The following is an 11615-nucleotide window of genomic DNA, read 5'->3' as shown; positions in this document are numbered from 1 at the left end:
TCTGCTCCCACGATAAGACATTCCACTCCCGCACATCCCAGATGTCCAAGTTCTTTAAGGACCGCAACTTCCCCCCCACGGTGATTGAGAACGCCCTTGACCGCGTCTCCCGCATTTCCCGCGACACATCCCTCACACCCCGCCCCCGCCACAACCGCCCCAAGAGGATCCCCCTCGTTCTCACACACCACCCTACCAACCTCCGGATACAACGCATTATCCTCCGACACTTCCGCCATTTACAATCCGACCCCACCACCCAAGACATTTTTCCATCCCCACCCCTGTCTGCTTTCCGGAGAGACCACTCTCTCCGTGACTCCCTTGTTCGCTCCACACTGCCCTCCAACCCCACCACACCCGGCACCTTCCCCTGCAACCGCAGGAAATGCTACACTTGTCCCCACACCTCCTCCCTCACCCCCATCCCAGGCCCCAAGATGACATTCCACATTAAGCAGAGGTTCACCTGCACATCTGCCAATGTGGTATACTGCATCCACTGTACCCGGTGCGGCTTTCTCTACATTGGGGAAACCAAGCGGAGGCTTGGGGACCGCTTTGCAGAACACCTCCGCTCAGTTCGCAACAAACAACTGCACCTCCCAGTCGCAAACCATTTCCACTCCCCCTCCCATTCTCTTGATGACATGTCCATCATGGGCCTCCTGCACTGCCACAATGATGCCACCCGAAGGTTGCAGGAACAGCAACTCATATTCCGCCTGGGAACCCTGCAGCCATATGGTATCAATGTGGACTTCACCAGTTTCAAAATCTCCCCTTCCCCCACTGCATCCCTAAACCAGCCCAGTTCATCCCCTCCCCCCACTGCACCACACAACCAGCCCAGCTCTTCCCCCCCACCCACTGCATCCCAAAACCAGTCCAACCTGTCTCTGCCTCCCTAACCGGTTCTTCCTCTCACCCATCCCTTCCTCCCACCCCCAGCCGCACCCCCAGCTACCTACTAACCTCATCCCACCTCCTTGACCTGTCCGTCTTCCCTGGACTGACCTATCCCCTCCCTACCTCCCCACCTACACCCTCTCCACCTATCTTCTTTGCTCTCCATCTTCGGTCCGCCTCCCCCTCTCTCCCTATTTATTCCAGTTCCCTCCCCCCATCCCCCTCTCTGATGAAGGGTCTAGGCCCGAAACGTCAGCTTTTGTGCTCCTGAGATGCTGCTTGGCCTGCTGTGTTCATCCAGCCTCACATTTTATTATCCACACTTTGTTATCTTGGATTCTCCAGCATCTGTAGTTCCCATTGTCTCTAAAGGCAAATTTCCATGTGAGGTCTGGAATAAGTGAGTCGATGCCTGACTGAACACAGGGAGACAAGGAACTGGATTGAAGCTTGTGCTTTGTGAAAAATTAATGATAACTCATACCTTTCAGAATCAAAGTGGGTTGGAGTCTGAGGAATGAGAAAGGTGAAGTATCGTCAAACCTAAAAGACAAATGAAAACACCATAAAAGTAAAAACCAAATTCAACATGAAAAGAGAAAGAGTACGATCACACTTAAATACTAGACCAAAAAATATGCTGACTTCAGCCTCATTACATATGTCAAATATTCATTTGCGCCTTCACTGTCTACTTGGTCTTCCTTCAACAATTTAACATTTTAACTTGTCAACTGAGCAGCCAGGACATCACCCTTCAGATACTTCAGTTCAAAATGAAACTCAACAAAGCTTTGCTCTAATCCAACACCTTGAACATCTGGAATGATTTCCCAAAGGGCCTTTTTCATCTAAATACTATTTTTTGGCTGCTGTAATGTAGGAAAGGCACTGGTTAATGTGCAGAAAGCACGTTTTCATGAATAACAATTGGTAATGATTAGCTTTTCCATTGAAATAACATTCACTGAGGGATAAATAGTAGATGATTTATACGGGAGAATTCCATTCTTGTTTTGTTTGCGAATTGTTGTGATAATGGGATCTTGCGGTCATCCGAGATGAACATTTTTCCTGCTAATATCACCTTCAGCAAAGACCAGAAGAAACATTTTCCTCCATCAAAGAGCGGACACAAAAATGTGGCCAATATAATTTTGGTTTTGGCAAGTACTGGAACCATTGCGACCCACAACATACACGCATTAATTCAATCGGGTTACCCCAAATTCACATCATTTTTCCAGTTTTCCCGTCTTTGAAATTCGTACTAAAATCCAATTTCTTTACAAATAGTGTCCAGTATATATTGAATTCAAATTACCTCAAAACTCTTCTCACAACCAAGAGTGATACCACAAAGGTATTGCTCCTTTCCCTCCGCTTCAATTAGTGTTAGTTCTAATTACACTGATGAGGGAGAGAAAAGAAATAAGCGATTCGCACTTGAAACTGCAGAGCTACAAGTCTGCAATGTTCACCTCACGTTGTCTCAACATGAAGTGAAGACACACAGCAGTTATTGTTTATTCTTGTTTGTGTTTATGACATCACAGGCAAACCATTGTGATGTCACTGGGCTTATTCTTTTTTAAAAGAAAACCTTCCCGAGAAAGAACACAAAACCTGTTCCAGCAGTTACCTGCTGTTTTCCACTTCATCTCCGTGTACGCGGTTGTCATGTGGGGAGGGCTTGTTTGTAAACGTGGGCATCATAACATGGATGCAGTTTCCCATCTTCACCATCTTCCCTTAACAGCCTTCCTGGGATATTGCCCATGGGGGTGAAGGCACCAGGAGGCCTGCCCACATGTGACCAATCCGTCTATTAATTTATTTGGTGGCCAGACTGGCTGATCAGCTGTCAAGAGGATGGATGGTCTCATCTGTCCTGAAAGTCCCTTAAAAACATCCCTGAAGTTAATTTAACCTTTATATTCACCTTCGAATCCTTTGCACTCCTCTCATCACAGTCACAATAACACTTACTGTTATGTCCTGCATGTTCACCAACTCTCTATTCATGCTCATACATTACCTTCAGTTCCAGAGCCCTTATCTTATCTATTAGCCACCAGTGTGACACCCTACAAAATGCCTCTTGGGGATCCAGGTGTTATGCAGCTGTTGGTTTCCTCTTTGCGACCTCACTTGTTTGACTCTGAAAAAGGAATGAAATTGTCAAACATGCCTGGCCCCAGGGTGACCTTGAACTTACCTGCAACTGCCCTGTCTCCATCATGGAATGTCTTCTTCTGGATTGACCACGTTGATTTAATCAGATGATACGATTTTTGTTTTAAAAGCATTGCTGAAACATACTTAATGAAGAGACATTATTAAGCACTTTCCCAACTGATTGAAATCATGTTAACTGGCTTTATCCCTTATTTTTGCTCCTCTTTCTTTCTTACATAGCAGTGTTACAACTGCTAATTTCTACTGAACTCAGACTTTTCCAGAATCCAGGATATTTTGGTAAATCAGAAACCAAAATATCTACGATGTCTGAAGCTGGGCTCCAGGGGTATTCAGTTTCTTGGAAGGACTGACAAGAAGGAGGAGGTAGGTCAGCATTACTGGTTACGGAATAAAATTAATATGGTAATGACAATGGATATTAGTTCTGGTGAAATGGAGTCTGGGTACAGTTTAGAAACATCAAGGGACAGAAATTGACAGTGGTCGATGTATATCCACCCCAGTCAACTCAAGTGGTAATTTTAGCAGAAGGCACTAAACAGGAAATTGAAGACACCAGCAGAAAGGGAGAGCTCTAACTGTGATGAAAGGTCACTGACTTCAAGAGTCAGGTGACTTCAGTCTGCATAAAGATTGGGCAAAGCAAATCAGTTATCATTGCATACAGGAGGAATTCCTGACATACTTATTAAATTCATTCACGGGATGAGGGCATCACTGGCTAGGGTAACATTTATTACCAATTCCTAAATGTCCAGAGAGCAGTTAAGAGTCAACCACATTGCTGTGGGTCAGGAGTTACATGTAAGCAAGGCTGGCAGTTTACTTCCCTTAAAGGACAACAGATTCATGCTCATCATTAGACGCTTAATTCCAGGTTTGTATTGAATTCAAATTCCGCCGTCTGCTGCAACTGGATTCAAACACAAGTCCCCAACATAGTATCTGGGTCTCTGGATTAAGTGTCCAGTGATAACAATCTCAGGCCACTGTCTCCCCAATGAAGTGTGTGCAGTGCGGGTTTCTGGGTCAACACTTTGAGGAACCAACAAGCAAAACTGAAGTTTGAGGTGGGAAGACTGTGTCCATGCCCCCTCGGGGAAGTGACCCTCATTTTCACCCACAGAAGGAAACTAACAAGGACACCTTCCACTGAGAGTGCCAGAGGCTTTCGGAGAGAGCAACCCCCAGAAAGCAGAACGTCACTCACTTGGCTCTATTGTCCCATTCCAGACTCCAAAACTAGAACCTGTTTACAGCAACAAATGGAAGTATTTGATGGATGCCCTGGGTTTGTGCTCCTCCCCCATTGCTCACCTGCAGTTTTCCTGCTTCACCTTGTACTTCCAGCCAAACATCACTGATGTCAGCTGCTTCCTGCCATTCCAAATGCTCCTCCTCAAGTGGAAGGACAAACAGCAATGTGGAAATTCACACATATTTCTGGTCTGTGGAGGAAATGATACTGTTATAATTTCAGATAATTTTTAAAGGGCTCTTTTTGCCCTTTGAAGCAGGGGGTGTACAAACACTATCACAGGCTCGAACTCACAACCACTAGTTTCTGAGAACAGTGCTCTGACCACTGAGCTGTGCAGCCAGGCACAAGGCATGGAAAGAGGGTCTCATGTATTGGAAATAGCAAAAGAACAGATAACTGGAGACTATTATATATCAAGACGTAACAAAACCGAAACAGAGCAGAGGGGCATCATGTGCAGAAGGTTGGGAGAATGCAAGGCCGAATCAGACAGTGTCCTGAGTGCCATAAACTGATCTTTCCTGCTGGTCCAGAGATTACTATTCAGTGCCTTCACTGTCGTAGCCTGTTCATGGTTATCATTTAAAGTAATAAATCTGAAATATTGACTGATCTTGAGAAGCAGAATTATGTCATTGATCAGTCAAAATCAATTCACTCCATGTTACAGTTCCACATCAGCAATGCCAGCTGAAACTGCCTGGCGTGCAATCAGTTTAAAACAAGAATAGAGGGGAGGTCAGGAAAAGTGAAGGGCAATGGTAGTTTGTGAGAGGCGACTGGAGGCCAAGTGGAGCCAGGTTCAATGTGGGTGTTGAAGACCAGTCTTCACTGTTACCCTGGCATACAGATCACATTGGATCAATCACACAAGGATCCTCCTTTGTGTGTTGTCTTTTGCACACAACAACTCGGGTCAGTGCCTCGAGGGGCTCGGATATTTTTAATTTGGCAACTAACTCAGGTCAGTGGTGCACAAACTAAGCTGTGTCGGGACACTATTTAAATGGGTCACCACTCATTGCAATGACCCAGAACTATGCAGAAAGAGGAAGAACACCAATACAAAATCTTCGCTTTGAATGGCTATCCCTGCAATTTCATCCACAGGTACTGACTAAACAGCAACACGAAGAGGACACATTATGCCCTAACACACTGGACACACTGCCACACATCAAGAACATATCAGAACTGACAACTCCTATGACCACTAGGAATTACGGTAGCACACAAGCCCAAAGCCATGCTACGACAAACATTCTCAAGGATTAAAGACACCATACCCACGACATGCAGAACTGACAGTGTTTACAAAATACTGTGCAACGATTGCCACAAACATTATATCAGACAGACAGGAAGGAAACTAGCCGTCAGTGTACATGAACATCAGCCGGCAGCAAAATGACATGACAAACTTTCCCTAATATCAGTACACCCGGATAATGAAGGCCATCAGTTTAACTGGGACAACATAACCGTAGTAGTGCAATCCAAACATAGCCACACATGGGAATTCCTAGAGGCATGGTTCTCAATCCATAATGCAGTCGGCAAACATATAGAATTGGACCCCATATGCAACCCATACAGAACAGAATGCGAAATGACAGAAGTTGCCGGAACAGACCGGGCAGTATAAATTTCAAGTGGAGGAGAACAACATCGCTTCTTCGGAAGTCTCACTCATGACGTTACCTTGCGTGGTGACGAAAAGTCTGAACGAAAACAAGCCAGCTGGGTGAGCAAGTTTACAACTTTACTTGTTATCTTTACCGTTTAATGTGTGGCTCAGTGTCAGTCTTATACACACAGTGTTCTACCCGCTTCTCCTGCTGTACACAAGGTTTCCCAGCAAAAGGCAGCTTTGTGTGGAACACATGCAGTTTCTCCTGACAATGGGTACTGTTGCCATGAGCTGGGATATGAAATATACAATGAGCTGAAGTAGCCCCACACTCAAGTTACTCATTTACCTTTTAATTTCAATTTTCAATTTCCAAAACCCAGCAATCCATTCACTTAAGCTGCTGGGAACCTGACAAAAACAGCGTTGGCCAGACATTCCTCTTCGGGAGTGTCTGTCAATTTGCAAGGGTAGAAAAGCTGTCAACTTCACTCGAGTGAGAGAGGATACAATATTCCAAACTTCCAATTCAAAATCAGATGCCGTCTCAATTACACCACTGGCTCCACACGTCTTGCTGCAGCTTTCATCCTGTCGATTGCGATGTAATCAGGGATACTGGCGGAAAAACCATTTGCAAGGTGAATATCCTGCAAAATAATCACCGTCGCTGCTGCACTTCAACGTTCTCCACTTTGTGAAGCGGTGAATGTCACTGGCAAACGAAACACATTAGCCCTCACATGCCTGGTTCACTGTCACCTGTTTCTTTGCCACCCGTTTCTCTGCTGGAACTTGCCATTGCTTTGTTCACAGTCACTGCAAAGTTCTGCCTTGCATATTTTTTTTATTAAATTATCTCCTCCCAACTTAAAGACATTCCCTAGTCTTGAAATCTCCCATCCTTGGGAAATGACGACCACAATTCATACTATCTACATGTCTCATTATTTTATGAACTTCTAACAGGCCGCCTCTCAACCTCCTAAGCACCAGCAAGAAAAGTCAAAGTCTATCCAACCTTTCTTTATAAATCAAAGCTTCCATACCAGGCAACATCCTGGTAAACCTCTTCTTAACGCTCACCAGCTTCATGATATGCCTCCTGTAATTGTGTGACAGAAACCGCACATTGTATTCCAGAAGAGGTCTCATCAACATCCTGTGCAACCTCAATATGACTTCCCAACTCCTAAACTGAAACAATTGAGCAATGAAGGCTGCCGTGCCAAAAGACTGTTTAACCACTGTCTAAATGAGATGTAAACTTCAAATAATCATGTACCTGGATCCCCTAAGTCCATGAGTAGGCACCTTAACAGTGAGAGAAAGTCTGTGGGAGGATGAGGAATAGTTTTGAATTTCTTTGACCTCACATCTGAAGAAATTTATTGGACACATGCAGCTGAATAAGTTCAACAATTCATACTCCGTGAAGAACTATAAATGAACCTGAAGATTTTTCAATTAAAAAGTAAAGTTAGACCCTCTCGAGTCAGAAGGAAGCCATCGCAGTTCTGTTTCTGAACTTCTCCTACCCAACAGGTTCTGCAACATGTCCATATGAAGATGGATAAGGGAGAACCAGTGGATGTAGTGTACCTGGACTTTCAGAAAGCCTTTGATAAAGTCCCACATAGGAGATTGGTGAATAAAATTCGGGCACATGGTACTGGGGGCAAAATACTGAGTTGGATTGAAAATTGGCTGGCTGACAGGAAGCAAAATGTAGTGATAAACGGGTCCCTTTCAGAATGGCAGGCAGTGGCCAGTGGGGTACCACAAGGTTCAGTGCTGGGACCGCAGCTGTTTACGATATATATTAATGATATAGACGAAGGCATTAGAAGTAATATTAGCAAATTTGCTGATGACACAAAATTGGGTGGCAGTGTGAAATGTGAGGAGGATGTTATGAGAATACAGGGTGAGTTGGACAAGCTAGGTGAGTGGACGGATACGTGGCAGATGCAGTTTAATGTGGATAAATGTGTGGTTATACACTTTGGTGGCAAGAACAGGAAGGCAGATTACTATCTCAATGCAGTCAAGTTCGGTAAAAGGGAAGTACAACGAGATCTAGGTGTTCTTGTACATCAGTCAATGAAAGCAAGCATGCATGTACAGCAAGCAGTGAAGAAAGCTAATAGCATGCTGGCCTCATAACAAGAGGAATTGAGTACAGGAGCAAAGAGGACCTTCTGCAGCTGTACAGGGCCCTGGTGAGACCGCACCTGGAGTATTGTGTGCTGCTTTGGTCTCCAAATTTGAGGAAGGACATTCTGGCTATTCAGGGAGTGCAGCGTAGGTTCACGAGGTCAATTCCTGGAATGGCGTCCGGGACTATCATATGTTGAAAGATTGGAGCGACTGGGCTTGTATACACTTGAGTTTACAAGGATGAGAGGGGATCTGATTGAGGCGTATAAGATTATTAAGGGATTGGACACTCTGGAGGCAGGAAGCATGTTTCCGCTGATGGGTGAGTCCAGAACAGAAGACACAGTTTAAAAATAAGGGGTAGGCCATTTAGAGCAGAGTTGAGGAAAAACTTCTTCACCCAGAGAGCGATGGATATATGGAATGCACTGCCCCAGAAGGCAGTGGAGGCCAACTCTCTGGATACTTTCAAGAAAGAGATAGATAGAGCACTTAAAGATAGTGGAATCAAGGGTTATGAGGATAAGGCAGGAACAGGATACTGATTGTGGATGATCAGCCATGATCGTAATGAATGGTGGTGCTGGCTCGAAGGGTCGAACGGCCTACTCCAGCACCTATTGTCTATTCATTCACCATATCCAGATACATGAACGTTGGATCACTCTCCAAAGGTATCAGTAACTATTGCCAATCCTCAGTTACATCTGGAGAACTTGATGTTTGACCTTTCTGAACCAGTGCAGGTCATGTGGTGAAGTCGCACTTGCAATGATATTAGGTAACGAGTTCCCAAATGATCGTAAAGGATTAGTGATGTTTTCCAAAAGAACAATTTAAATGTTTTCACATTTTTGATTCAATCCAATGATCTGACATATTACACAAGGTTGTCACAAAACAATATTTGATACCAGGTACTTATTAGGACAAGTGACCCAAAACTGGCCAAAGAAGTAGGTTTCAAGGAATATCCTGAACAAACAAGGGGACTTTGAAAACCACGGATGTTTAGGGAGTAAATTCAAGAGCTTATGGCCTTAGGAACTGAAAACATGAAAAAGGTGGGAGTTAAAACCAGAAATCCACAGGAGGTTGGAAGTCAGGGAGAACAAATGTCTTGAAGGAAAAAGCAAAAGGACAGTAGATGCTTGAAAGTTGTAACACAAGCAGAAATTGATGTAAAACTCAGCTTATCTGGCAGTGCTTGTGGAGAGAGAGAGAGCAGCATTACTGTTTTGTGTCCAGTGACCCTTCTTCAGATATATCTCAGAGGGGTTTGCAGCTGGAGGGACTATCAAACGAAAGTGGTGTGATGCCAAAATTTCAAAATAAGGATATGAATTTCAAAACCTTGGTGCTTTGCCACTGAGAAAATGTTTATGTTAGTGAGCACAGAATGGCAAAACTTGAAGATGTTAAAATCGGTGAGAATAAACACATGGGCAGCAGATTTTTGGATCAGTTCAAGATTTCAGGGAAGTAGTATTAAGAAGCCGGCCAGGAGTGTGTTTGGGGAGTTAAGTCGAGAGGTAGCAAAGGAATGGATGAGAGTTTCAGCAGCAGATGACCTGAGATGCTGTTGAGGTTGAAATTGTATGTGGTCTTTGTGATAATGAGTGTGGGGGTGAGTAATGTGGTTAGAAGCTCATCTTGGGGTGAAATATTGCACCCTGACTGTGACCAGTGTGTTACCTGCCAGTTACCCGGGGCAGGGATGGAGTCAGTGGCGAGGGAGTAGAATTTTGCTCCCAGCCTGGATTGACATTTTTCATTGTCTATTTAAATGTGATCTATACCCCTTTTCAAACAAGAACAGACTTGGCAGCAGAACTAATTGGTGAACCAACTGTCAGCTTTATTGAGACAAAGTGTGGAGTTTATCTGTTATGAAGTAAACTACAGTGACAAACTCAGACAGCTACTTACAGTTGAATGTGGATTATACTGCTTAAGTCAATAACTAAGCAGTAGAGCAGTGAAACAACTTATTGGAGTTTCTGCAGCCGCGGTCTTCAAACTTTTTCTTGTGTTGGGCTTTTATCTTCTGATTCTCGTTGCTTTCCATTGCACAGACCTTTCTTGAGAGTCTCTTTTCTGCTTGTTCTTTTTTGATTAACCTCCCTCTCTGTCCAATCACAGTTCATATGAACAACACTCACCTCACTTCACCACGTGATGTTCTTCATATTCATAATTATTCCCTTTACATCTTACCTGAGGACTGCTAGACCTGTATTTATTACCCTTATTTCATCGCTATTTCTCTATTGGCTGACAGAGCGGTATCAAGAGTACCTTTAGCTTTGAGCTGCCGGAAGCCTTTTCAATCGCGACTTATTAAAAAATAACAAAAGAACTGGGATGTTGTCAATCAGGAACAAAAACAAAGTTGCTGGAAAAGCTCAGCAGGTCTGGCAGCATCTGTGAAGGTAAAAAGACAGATCCAGTTTTCAGTCTCATTCGTCTCAAAATGCAACATTGCGACGACGTTCATTTGCTTCCAACAATAACACAAAGCACTGCGCATGCTCCAGCTCACAGTGAAGTCCGGCTGATTGATGTCAGTGCGCGACCAATAGGAGCACAGGTGTGCCGTGCATGACCGGACGGATGTCGCCCAATCGGAATGAAGGGAGGGCGGGATCAGTGAAAACCACGTGATCATCCACGAGTGCGGTGCAGAGTCGCTGAGATAACCGGAACTGCAGATGCTGGAGAATCCGAGATAACACGGTGTGCAGCTGGATGTACACAGCAGGAAAGCTGACGTTTCGGGCCTAGATCCTTCGCTGAGACCAAGATTTGTGCAATTGAGGTAAGAGCAGGCCACAGTAAAGAAAGCAAAACGGTAGAAAGCTGGAGGGAAGTGATATTCGTATGGGTTTGGAAGTTTTACAAACAGTTAGTGCACGTCGGAAAACACACCCATTTGAAACTCCCAGACTCACGTTTGCAGAAAACAAATCAACGCCTCAGATGGCGATAGGCCCGTGTGACCGTCACCATCTTTATTGGGGGCAGTGATCCGCGGGGCGCATGCGCGACAGCTTTGAAACTTTAAAAGGGCCGGGGGTGAAGCTGGAGGAACATAACAGGACAGGCAGCATCAGAGAAACAGGAAAACTGACGTATTCGGGCCCACACCCTTCAGAAATGGGGGAGGGGAAGGGGATGCTGAAACAAACAGGGAGAGAGTGGGAGACAAGTGGAGAGGAGACAGACAAGTTAAAGAGGTGAGGATGGAGCAGGTAAAGGTGAGTGTAGGTGGGGAGGGGATGGGTCAGTCTATGGAGGACCAACAAGTCAAAGGGGTGGGATGAGGTTAGCAAGTAGGAAATGGGGGTGTGGCTTGAGATGGGAGGAGGGGATAGGTGAGAGGAAGAGCAGGTTAGGGAGGTGGGGATGAGCAATTGTTTATTGCGAACTGAGTGTAGGTGTTCTGTAAAGTGG

At 44.8% G+C, this 11615-nt stretch overlaps 1 long non-coding RNA gene across 1 annotated transcript; it reads right to left on the bottom strand.

The window, feature by feature from the left end:
* Positions 1-2913: 2913 nt before the first annotated feature.
* LOC132209308 (uncharacterized) lies at positions 2914-11184 on the bottom strand. The gene is made up of 3 exons (XR_009445411.1): positions 10461-11184; positions 4429-4559; positions 2914-3230 (listed from the first exon to the last, which is right to left on the bottom strand). It is a non-coding gene; the product is annotated as an uncharacterized LOC132209308 (long non-coding RNA).
* Positions 11185-11615: the final 431 nt, after the last annotated feature.

Source organism: Stegostoma tigrinum, unplaced genomic scaffold (assembly GCF_030684315.1).
Source record: "Stegostoma tigrinum isolate sSteTig4 unplaced genomic scaffold, sSteTig4.hap1 scaffold_839, whole genome shotgun sequence".
NCBI classification, from domain to species: domain Eukaryota; kingdom Metazoa; phylum Chordata; class Chondrichthyes; order Orectolobiformes; family Stegostomatidae; genus Stegostoma; species Stegostoma tigrinum.
The sequence above is the reverse complement of the archived record's forward strand: the minus strand, read 5'-3'. Positions and strand labels throughout refer to the sequence as shown.